The sequence below is a fragment of the Vespula vulgaris genome, chromosome 1, assembly GCF_905475345.1.
Source record: "Vespula vulgaris chromosome 1, iyVesVulg1.1, whole genome shotgun sequence".
NCBI classification, from domain to species: Eukaryota; Metazoa; Arthropoda; class Insecta; order Hymenoptera; family Vespidae; genus Vespula; species Vespula vulgaris.
The window spans coordinates 11253270-11266486 of record NC_066586.1 but is presented as its reverse complement, the minus strand read 5'-3'; the positions used below and the strand labels follow the sequence as shown (position 1 = coordinate 11266486).

Genomic DNA, 13217 nt, shown 5'->3' with positions numbered 1-13217 from the left:
TGGTGAGAAGTAACTCTCTCTCTCTCTCTCTCTCTCTCTCTCTCTCACTCTTTCTCTCTTTCTCTGTCTCTATGTCAAACCATTTGTCTGTCTTTTTTTCTCATTGTACGAAAAGCGAGTCAATTTGTTTCGTCGACGTCACAAAGAAACGTGTAACGATTTTGTAATTTCACGACGAACTCTAACTTCCTAATCTAACGCATAATCTATTCTTATAATAATTCTCGAATTAGAAATACACTTTCTTTTTCTTTTGTATCCTTTTTTCCATGTTTTCTGCTCTTTTTCTTTCCATTTTTCTTAAATCTTTCTTATTTCTTTCTTTCTTTCTTTCTTTCTTTCTTTCTTTTTTATCTTGAACTGGTTTGGTTCGATCGATCGATACTTTTAATTTTCTTCTTTTTATTTTTATTCGTTTATTTATACATTTTCTTTTCCTTTTTTATCGCTTTCAAACACAATAAGGAGAAAGGTGCGATAATATACTTTCGAAATTTCTTCACTCGTTCCCTCGGGCACTTATCGTCTTCTTCCAGAAAGCAACTCGATTTCCTACCTCTTGTGCTTTTCATATATATATATATATATATATATATATATATATATATATATATATATAAAGAGAGAAAGAGAGAGAGAGAGTGAAGTGAAGACCTTCCCGCGGAAGGGTACCACGACTCTATCAGATCTTCGATAAATACTTCTTCCTCATGGTGCGAGTCGTTTATCGCACAACTTTCCGAACACGATGACAAACTTTTAGCAAAGCTGTGAAAGCCTATTTTACTCTCTCTCTCTCTCTCTCTGTCTATGTGTGTCTCTCTTTCTCTCCTTCTCCCTCGACGCGTCGACAAAGGCACAATGTACGCGTGTTTCTCGATGCCTGGCATGAAGTCGATAAACTGAAACATGCTTTAACGTATGTTTCCTGTGCATTGTACTACATGCAAAGATATATAAATTACCTATAATGTTTTACACACACACACATATATATATATATATATAGGGTTTAATTAATAAGATAATAAACTTTAGTGAAATCGTAAAAAACGACAAATATTATTCGATAAATAAATTCTTTGTTAATGAAAATCTTTCAAAGTTCCATATTATGTTTTGAAAATTCAATACTTTTGTTCATATTATTTAAATGTAATTATATTTGTCGACACGTACGATATTACGATCGTTTATGATCATTAAAAACAAAATTCTTTCGATAAACGAATTATTTTTCACTTTCGAATTAGTTTTATATTAGAAATAAATGTAAAGTTTTATATCACATTTTGATAATTATAGATTGTATACTTTGTCGTGTACTAGATTGTATATTTTCAATATATACGATATTAGGATCGATCGATCGATCGTGGAATCGTTTTTAGTACTGTCATTGTTTCCAATGAATGAACGGTCGAATATAATTCATTTACAATTATTATAAATGCGATTAGAGAGGAATGGAACTCTTAAATATTAGATTTCGAATTTTACGATAGAACGTTGTCCGTGGTTTACAACAAACGAACCGCGTACGTGAAAAAACAATCGAAAAATCTTACAGAGAGAACCGGATATATTGGAAATCCGGAGTAACATGCAAGATCGTAAATTTTCATTGAATTCCACGTCGTTCTTTCGAGAGCGTAGGATTCGTGGCAGATTCGCGTTCGCTCGAACACTGTTAATAAAATATCAAGTTCTCCTATTGTTTTCGTGATACAATAACTACTATCGTATCTAAAATAGTGCTCTCTTTATATTACATACATATATACATATATAAATACAACATACGTACATACATATATTTTTACATACATACTTACATACATCTATCATTATGTACGTACGTAGCTCGATTAAAACTACTCTAATTTCAAATCTACTCTAATTTCAAAGATCGAAGTGATTGAAAGGAACGTGCATCTCAAACGTTGTTTACAAATAACACTTTTCAAAGGAAGAAAAATAAGAGAAAGAATACGATCGTCGACGAATAAGAGTCAAAGAGCTTAATTATAGATCGTGGAGCTTCTTCGATCGGGTCGGTGATCGTACAAAAAGATCAAGGCCGATGAATCAGGGTCGTGTGACGTAATCCGTGTGAAAAATTTTCGAGCTACCTTCTTTTTTTTCAGGTACGATTTAAGTTTCATTTTATTTTTCAAAATCGACTTGCAAATCTTATCGTTACGAGATCGAGCACGTACGTCAAGCGAATATATACAAATGTTATTATCTAATCGATATGCGTTTGATCTACGTGTAAAGAATTTTTTTATCGAATGAAATATATACCGTTATCAATGACAAGAAGAAATATATTTCAAACTACTTTCCTTCTTATAATTAATTCTTACTTTGTTTGAGAACAAATGGTTGGATATCGAATCATCGAAACAAAACAAACAAATTTGCAAAAATATTATCGTTGAATAAGTCAATCGATAAAAGATTTTATTGAATGGATGTATCGGATGTGACGTAATCGGCGAGAAAAATTTTGTGTTAATTTCTTCGATACGATTCATGTTTATTTTATTTTTTAAAATCGTTGCGGAGTCGAGTCATTACAAAAGAAAAAGAAGTCGATCGTACGTATGTGTGTTAAGCGAATTCGAACGTATGACGTGATCATCAAAAAAAATTTCAACTACCTTGTTTTGTAAAATATATTCTTATAATATTACATCAAATCATATTTACACGGATCGAGACATTAAATTGGATTAAACGAATTTGTAAAGATAATATCGTCTATCTATTCTAATCGTTATCTATTCGAATCTAATCGATAAAGGATTTTATCGAATGGAATGTTCGGTTTTCAGTTTACACGATCGGATATTTCGTTTGGCTTACGTTGGATTACCGAAAATCTTAGGTGAATCTTGACGATAAAAAAAGAATAAAAGAAAGAGAGAGAGAAAGAGACTACTTGCATTTCGATTTATCAGATCCGTGTCTCCTCGATCACCGATTCGCGATAAAGTCGCTTGCTTGCACGCTTGTACATAACAGACAACGTTTGCTTTTTCGTCTAGCCAAAGATTTTTTCGATGATACACGATCGGACAACGGTTTGTTACGCCCACACTTCGAAATCCCACAGGAAGTCGTCTCGTCCTACGAAATTCTCTCGAGTTCCTCATGGTGAACACGATCGAGAGACCAGTCGCGACTTCTAAACGACTAACGGGAACTTGTATCACAAGTAGACGACTCGATCATCGATATTGATTCGAATCGAATCGAACGAAATGTAAATTTCCAAATCTTTTCCCTTTCTTTCTTTCTTTCCTTTTTTTTCTATTTTTTATTTTTTTATTTTCTTTTTTATGTCTCGTTTTCTCTTCTTTTTTTTCTTTATTTTCTTTGCTTAAATTTATAAATAATAAATCGCGTAAATTCATGGATAAGTAATATCGAAATTCGAGTATTGACTCGATTTGATAATCATTATCGAAAGGAAAAAAATATTCTGGAGAGATATTAAAAACTTATTTTAGAGTTATGAATTATTTAAGACACGTTGGAAATTTTATGAGACTCGTCGTGATCGTGAAAAAAAAAAAGAAAAATCTTTCATATATTAATCTTTTTGATTGAGAAGATTAATTGATTACAAATGAAAATTTTAATTCTTTCGCGATAAAGTAACGAATTTATCGTCTGTTTCTCACTTCTATTAGGAAAACATTATACTCTTCGATTCATTATTCATTAATTTTTCCAAAGCTACTTTTTAGAAATAAATTTCATAAATCTGTATTGATCGATCGGTAATTTCATCAGTTGACAGATTAACAGTAAATTGATCTGACGTTTATTATTAAAGAAAAAAATTCTAGAAAAATATGAAAAAATTTAATCTATGATTTCTTTTCCTTTTTCCTATTTCTTTTTTATTATTTTTTTTTTTTTAATTTACGAAAAATTTATCACAACTTTGTTGTGTTATAATAAAAATTTTAATAAAATATAAAAAATTTATTGCGTTATGAAGCTCGACGTGATCGAAAAAGAAAGAGAGAGAGAGAGAGAGAGAGAGAGAGAGAGAGAGAGAGAGAGAGAGAGAGAGAGAGAGAGAGAGAGAGAGAAAGAGGTTTATTATACTTTCATTCTCATGTTTAAAAACTTTCTAAATTTCCAAGAATGTTTAATTTAACGCTATTAATTTTTATTTCAATGATGTTCAAAGTAATCAGACTAGATCTTCGATAATTAAAAAGAACAAAAATAATTATATGAAATGGTTATAACACATTTCTTCAATATCGTAAAATAATATTGATAAAAAATTTCCTAGTATAAATCTTAAACTTTTTATCGTTTTTATAAATAATCATTGAATATGTATACATATATGATTATAAAAGTAATCGACCAACGCAATCAGGTCTATTATCACTTATAGCTTGGAGAAAATTTATCGATTGTTTTTTTCTTTTTCTTTTTCTCTTTTATTTTTTTTTTCTTAAACGTTCAATTATACGTGATTCGTATTTGCGAATGCGGGTAAACGTGCCAGGCACGGTCAATGCTCGCGAATTGACAAGCGTGAATAAATAACGAAGTTCGATGATCGAGGACAGAAGTCATGACCATGGTAAACGAAGGACCTTTGATCTTTTTTGAAAATTTAATCATCGTTAGCCGACTATTCTAATGCTTTCAATGTTTAACTGGACTTAAATTTGTAACTCGTATCACGTGATTGAATGTTACTTTGTAACATATAACACAGTAATTTCCTTCTTATATTATTTTCCTTTTTATTATTATTATTGCTCTTTCTTTTTTTTTCTTTCCTTTTTTTTTTTTTTAATACTAAATTGCTTGGAAAAATATTAACGACGAGTAAAAGAACTTACATGTATATCAGACTTTAGAATGCAGAAACAAATAATTTCTCGACTTTTGATCGTCCTGATTCATCATGAAATACATTCCGATGACTATTATTTTACTTTGAATTACGTTAATCATCCATATATGTAATTCCATGACATAACGCAATGAGAAAATAAAGGAAAATGGAGTGCGAGTAAGTTCGTACAGTAATTTTCATAATACAAACAATTTGATCGAATTATTTAACTCTCGAAGGAATATCGTTCGACTTCAAAGAAAAACCTCGATCGATTATATGCTTATATAAGCTTATAAATTTGAAAAATGTTTCAAAATACTCAAATGATGACTCGAATTCATTAAATGATAATTCTAATATTCGTCGATGATTGAATTTTCGATAAATGTTACTCATTTTAGCAGGCTAATTAAAACTGAAGAAGAGTTTAGAAATAACAGTTGCAAGAAATTTGAGCGTTTCGATATCGATCGATCTTGTTTCGTTCCTTTTTTTCTTTTCTTTTATTTTTTAAATTGGAATGATATCTACTCGAGACACTCTTCTCTATTTTCCGTCGACCTGAACGAAGTATTTACGTCGATAGATAGAACGAGTACTTTTGTTAAGACGATATTTTCTTTTCTTTACTTTTCTTTTTTTTCTTTTTTATTTTCTCTTTTTTTTCTCATATTTTTTCCTCTGATTTACTCGGCTTCCTTTCACAAATATCACAAATATCACATTTTTCAAAAAGAAATACAATAGCAAACTGACGAAATAGTAGCAACCGTGTCGTATCGCATTTATCCCGATTTTGCGTTCGTGCATTTTATTTATCGACAATCCCCCTTCCCCTCTCATTCCTCTCTGTCTCCATCCCTCACCACCCTATCCCCCATTAATCTCGAAAAGCATTTTATCTCGACGAGCTCGACCGTAATCCAAATTTATTGACACATTTTATCCTATAAATTAATAACACTCTCGTACGTTCCCTGCATCACGTTTTTTCACGTTATAATTGTAAAACGTCTGCTTAAAATTTCAATTCGTATTATTTTCAATTGATAGAATCTCATCTTTACGAAGTAAATTTTTCATTTAGAACGGACAATTAATTCGCATGTAAGCTCTGCGTTCTTTTATAATTCTGCTATATTAACGAGGGAAAAGTATCTGTCGGAACTGAAAATTCTAAAACTTATGTAACTTCGTGAATATTCAGAGAATTTTCTCTTTAATGAAACGTTATTTTTTATTGCTCGTTTTTAGTTACTTTTTTTTCATTTTTCTTTTTTTTTTTTATTTTCCTTTTCTCTCTTTTTTCAACTGATATCGAAAAACTTTATAAACAAAAAACTGTTCATCTTAATCCGCTTTATCATAAAAAAAAAAGAAAAACAATAATAATAAAATGAAATAAAATATAAAATAAAATAAAAATAGAAAGAAAAAACAAATGCAACAATTTGCAAACAAGAAAGTTTGAAAGTTATATAAAATTTTAAAATCATATATACATATATATAATTTTATTATTTATAAGTATATATGTAAATATATAGATATATATATATATATTTATATATAGTTGTATAATTATAAATATTATATGGTATTCATATATAATTATAAATACTATATAAATAGTGTTATATATAGTATTTTTCATAATAGTATTTATAGTTTATGTATATATAAATCTAATGTTATATATATATAATAAATAAATATATATATAAATTTTATATATATAAACTAGTAAGTACTTATTGCATGCATTAGAGAACAATAGAAGGGAAAAAGCAAAAAAAGAAAAGAAAAGAAAAGAAACTAGTCCTGTCTAATCTCCACCTCCACTAACCCTATCATCATCGCAGTCCCTGTTTACTTCTTTTTCACAGTATACCAGTGCAGGTGAATGAAACCCGCGAGTCTCACGGTTTGCGTTCGCCTCTTTAGTCTGTCCATCGACCCTAACTAGCTATTTATATACACGAGATTCTCGCCTCTCCGCGAGGCTGTGTGCTCGCGCGTTCGCCACACGTTTCTACGTGCTCGAGATGCGTTTACGTGTAACGTCCGTGCACCAGATACAAACTTTGACTTCTCTAAGTTCATCTCTAATATGGAACTTAACGTGTTCCGTGTGTTAGAACGCTCGGTCAAAGCTTAAGTCATCGTTTGCGTCCAATTATGAAAATACATAAGTCGCAAAATATAGACGTCGTAAACTGCAAGCTCGCACGTGAATTAATATTTCGTGAAGTATTAATGAAATTTTTTTTTCTCTTTTTTTCTTTTTCTTTTTTTTAAGTTCAGTTTAAAGAAAATCAAAATTAGACGAGTAAATAAATAAATATTATATTATGCATATAATATATAATATAATATGTATATATAATATTAATATATATGATTGAACGAATAAATAAATAAATATATATGCAATATTTAATTTTTAAATATTTAATTAGACAAAAGTTACAAGCTAAATGTTTTATTCGTATCGAAAAATTAATGTTTTCTACAAGTATAATTATATTTAGTATTAATACAATTGTAATATACGATTATAAGCAAATGATTATTAGAAATATTAGAATTATGACGAAACTAATTTTGACCTTATTGAATTTCCAAACATAAGAAAAGTATTTACGTAATGTTAATATAAAAATTATATATTGAACACTATAAAACTATAGTATATATTACAAAAATTATAAATAGTAGTATTAATATAAAACATATGTCTACAAAAATTATACATCGAAAAGCAAAGAATCAGTTCGCTATTATAAATGATTTCATCGAGTCAGTTCAGTATTTTAAGTTTCGTGGACGATGTCGATGCTTCTTTTAGTCGTGAAAATTTTTGTAAGACCGAAGCAGAGCTTCTCTCTTTCTCTCTTTTTCTCTCTCTCTCATTCTCTCTTTTTCTCTTCACGTTTTGCTATACTCCCTTTCTCGTTCTAAATCTGTAGCAAAAAGGAGCATCCCATCATGGAACGAGTAACGGTACCGTCACGGATTTGGAGCGAAGCTACCCCGGTAAACGTGAAATTACGCGTGCCGTTCTAATCGTTTTTGCTATCAACAATACGAGTACTTCTACATGTAACGTGAAAATTACTCTACAATTTCTATTTCTTTTCTTTTCTTTTCTTTTCTCTTTCTTCCTTTTCTTTTCTTTTTTTTTTTTCTTCGAAATTACGACCGACCGAACGATCCACGAGACTGTCGCTCTCTTTAAAAGAAAGGAGAAAAAAAATTTGTCTTGAAATTAAAAAGAAAAAATAAATATTCCTTTTGTTACTTATTTCGTGAATATAACAACGTGATGTTAAATGATAACTATTATAGTTCGAAACAATACTCTCTTCCCAAACGAAAATATGTTAACTCGAAAGATAAACGATAAAGATCCATGTAAACGTTCGTGTTTCGAATTATGTTAGGGACTGGTCACTAAAATTTACTTTATCGTGATAAATTTATGATTCCTTATGATACTTATGTTATCTCTACGTTCTCTATCGAATTTTCAATTGGTTTTGAAACGAGTTAGATACGATATCGTATAACCTTCTAACAACGAATTATTACAAGGTTTAGTAATTTATTAATCGGATTATTTAATTATTAGTTAACAATTTAAAAGTATTAACAAATAAATATACATCGTTTAGGAATAATATAATTATACACACACTTAAATTGATATAATAATGAATATATTACATTACTATGTAATCAGATTATACATACATGATTATCGTTTCGAAAAGATACATTATCATTTAACAACGATACAATTGCATTGATTTTTAATAAATTCCCAAATATTTATCAACAACTAATGCTATATATATATATATATAATAAATAAAATTAAAATATATCGATATAATAAAATAAACAAAAACTTAATATTACTATAATAATTATACAATAAATTAAAGGATGAAAAAAACAATGGATAGTTTAATAGAGTTCGATTTAAATCTTTCGCTTTGCTCTCGTCGAATCACCTGCCAATCGCAGTGAGTGTCCTCGAACGAACAAAAGGTGAATTAATCGGACATCCGCCACGTTGAACCGTACGTCGTTGAATATACCCGTCGCATAATTATGAGGGCGCAGCTGCGAGAAGGCACGTACACCTTTTTCAAAACCGCTATATGCAGCCGTGCCTCTTCGTCCAGCCGATCGATCTTTCCTGCTAGAGCTACTACGAACTCTTTTCAAGCCATCGTTCTTGGCTTGGTATGCGTGCTATCGAAGTCACAGGAAGTACCGTGATGGAATCGATCCTTCTCTGATAGTTCGATCGATCGATCGTACGAGCCGGAAGTTTTGCGGTTCGATCAAAAGATTCTCATCGAAGTGTTTCGTAAAGAAAGAATAAAAAGAAAGAGAAAAAAAAATCAAATAAAAGAGAAGAAAGAAAAGAAGTTATATTCCATTTAGAAATACGAATAGAAAGCGACAAATTTATCGTGTATAATATCTTAATATAAAATCTAATTTGTTCATTGTCATAATGTTAACGGTGATTGTCGAGTAATTTTGATTTGAATATTTTTCTTTTAATATCTTTATTTTTATTTGCATTTTAATATTTTTATTTTATTATGATACTTTCAGATTTTAATAACAATTATTTGATCGATTTACCGTACGATATTGATTAATTATTTATTAACGATTAATCGATCTTATTGTTGTTATAACAATGAATGAGTATTATCGTTATATTGACAGAAAATATGATGACACTTTTGAAATAATGAAAAAGACGTAATATAGACTATACATTTTTTTTTCCCACGAGTTTTAATTTCAATCAATCATAAGCGATGACACTCATTTTTAAAATTTATTTTTCTATTTTTTTCCCACGCTAACGTCACGTTTTCAAGCTTGATTAGTTGTGTGTTGTTAATTAAATCACACGTCACGATCGACCTGTTATTCTCTTTGATCGTAAACATAAGAGAAAAGACGAGGAAGAAGGTCATCGATCGGTCGATCGATGATGAGTCAGAAACTGGGAATTGTCCAAGGGATAATGCGATGCATGAAAATTCCGTTGTGAAAAGAAGCTCACGACTCGCAATGCGTACATAACATCGCATACATCTATTTCGAACGGAACTATTTACATTATTGCTTCATTGTTGTCCCGTATCATTCTCCCTATTTGATGCATGTATCTTTCTCTCTCTCTCTCTCTCTCTCTCTCTCTCTCTCTCTCTCTCTCTCTCTCTCTCTCTCTCTCTCTCTCTCTCTCTCTCTCTTTCTCCCTCTCCCTCTCTTTCTGTAAATACTTACAATTGCTGTAAACTTACAATTTCAATTGTAGCTACAGAAGTGACTAATTTAATGTTTTCTAAATAATTCACTGTGTTTAATTTAATTTCTTTTTGTTTTCTTTTTTTTTGCGTTAAACATTGCACATGTTAAATCTATAGGTAAAATTGTACTGTGCCTTATTAATTAAACTGAAGTAACTATGCAGATCTATAATTTTTATTACTACTACATAATTAATTCTAGAAAAAGTAATTTAACTTTGAAATAATTTACTCTAGCAAAAGGTAATTTAATACCTTCGAAATAATAAACTCTTTTTAACCCAATTCTTAATAACTGTATGAAAGTTATAATTTTATTAAAATTTAACTATAATGTAATTACACTATTCGCGTTATGATGAAATACAAGAGATTGAGCCTGGAAAATTAGCAAAGATTTTTAATAAAAATTATGGAACGACATTTGCATATATTATCGAATAATTCATGCAATATTTTTTCAAGTAAATTACGTTACACATTGTGATAGATATTATAATTACGAAGAAGTAACATTTAATTCATCAACTTTGTTTGACGAATACGCCCAAGGTCACGTCGTGAAAAAATGGCAATTTTTTAATGTTACGACGAGTGTACGTCGTCGTGCGAAAAGAAAATAAATTAACTTTTGCCATTTGAATTAAAATTTTATTGAAAACTAAAGAATATTCGTATATTTAAAACATTTGAAAATATTTCGAAAACAACGAAATAAAATAAACAAAAAAAAAGGGATAAGTATCCGCTACAACAGTCAACAATCATAGTAGGTTTTATTTTTCTTTTTTTTTACGATTTAATATCTAGTATAATAATTCGTTTAACATATTTTTAAATTAATTTAATAAAAAAAAATGTTTAAAAATTAATTTTATAAGGAAAGCAAATTCGATGAGGATAGAAGTGACAGAATATAATATAGAGAAGTAAGTATAGAATTGGAACAAAGACAGAAACTTAACTTCATAATGTTCTACTTTCATTCAAACAAACAGACGGATAGTCGAACAGATTGAAACACAGATATAATTATATCATATATATGACACGACACAGACACAATAAGGATACGACATAGATACGACACGAAAATAATGCGGACACGAGATGGTAACGATACGAATACGACGAGGCAAGTTCTCTGTGGTGTCTTACTGATTTTTTGTTTTCCTTTTAATTTATCTTATTATTGTTTTAAAATATCTTAAAATCTCTTCAATGTACGAATAATTATTAATTTTCGCTAAAATTTTGAACTCAAATGGCAGAAGAGTAATTTCTTTCTTCGCGTGATGAGTATACTCGCAAAAAGATTGTTACGTTTAGAAAATAGAATTTATTATATAGTAGTAATAAATACTAGAATTAATTATATAGTAGTAATAAAAATTATAGATCTGCATAATTACTTTAATTTAATTAATAAGGCACAGTACAATTATACCTATAGATTTAACATGTGCAATGTTTAACGCAAAAAAAAAAAGACAAAAAGAAATTAAATTAAACGCAGTGAATTATTTATAAAATATTAAATTAGTCACAAGTATACGTGCAACACAGTTGATAATATAAGTTTTGTCAAATTATCAATGGATATGATCAATGAAATTATTGATTTTTCAAAAAAGTTAACCATCATTTCGATAGAATTCAATTGAAGTTTATAACAGCTGTGTATATCCGGTGTTTGAATCTAATTAATTTTTGTTACGCAACATAAATACGCATTTATTAAAATACATCTATACAGTTAATAGATTACGAATGTTAAAACTGTTTATTATTGAAAGACATTACGAATTTATGGAATTAACTGTTAAAGTAAATATAAATTATCTCTCTTCAAGAGTTTTAAATTCAATAAGAAAATCAGTTCAATTTACTTTTATATTTAATTATTCTTTCATATAAATTACTATATAAAAGAATATACATATATTTTATATAATTTATCTTCTATTGTATATAAATTATATAATGAAATTGAAAAAAAAAGGAACGATTGTTAATCCAAATCAGTATATTTATAGAAAATATACTTCTTTTCTTTATTTTCTATTTATTTAAAGAAGAATATAATGCATATTTATCTATTTATCTAATAATTAAATGATTCACTCTGTATATAACATACATATAAGCACTATAGTTCGGTGAACTTGAAAGAAGCTTTTGTTGAGTCGTGAATCATTATGGTGCGTTGAATTTATCTTTTTCTTTGAACTCATACAAGAAAAGGAAAGAAAGAAAGAAGAAAAGAAAGAAAGAAAATAAGGAAAAAAAAACTTTCGATCGCGTTCGCTCGCTCACTTGCTATCGCTGAGGAATTACAGGATTCTCGAATGTTTCCTCAATGATAATAATTAACGTCCCGTTTCTGCCACATTCGAGATTAGAGTCAATCGCATTGCGATAATGCTTGGTAGCTAGAATTGTGTCGTTTGTTCGCAATAAAGAGAAGCGTTCTCAATTCGGTTGTTTGATAATTTCAATTTTTCATTTATACATTGAAATGTATTTATGTAAATACGTTTATAAGAAATGTAGTTTGAAAAATTTCCAAGAGAATTTTAATAAAAATTAGGGAATACAATTTATTCGATAATTTATACTGTAATTTTGTAATAATTAATTATTATACAAATAAATATAATTTTAAATAAGTATTATATATATATATATATATATATATATATATATATATATATATATAAAAGAACTTTTAGCATTTAACAATATTAAAACTGTATTCCTTGAAATTTGTTCAACCAGTTTATCGAATTAATCGATAAAATAATTATAAATTATTTCCTCTAGACAATCCCAAATCGAATAAAAAACACAATTTAATTTAATTTGAACCAAATGTGATTTTACACGATATACATATATTATTATCGTAAAAGGACACTTTTAGTATCTGAAAATGTTAAAACATAATGCGTTCATTAAAGCTACAAAATTATATTATTATCGAATTGGCCGAT

The 13217-nt window shown here is 28.7% G+C and overlaps 1 protein-coding gene across 5 annotated transcripts in view; it reads left to right on the top strand.

The window, feature by feature from the left end:
• The window catches only part of LOC127064951 (focal adhesion kinase 1), an 82762-nt gene that overhangs the window by 25312 nt on the left and 44233 nt on the right, over positions 1-13217 (top strand). The gene's annotated exons all lie outside the window — the stretch shown is intronic.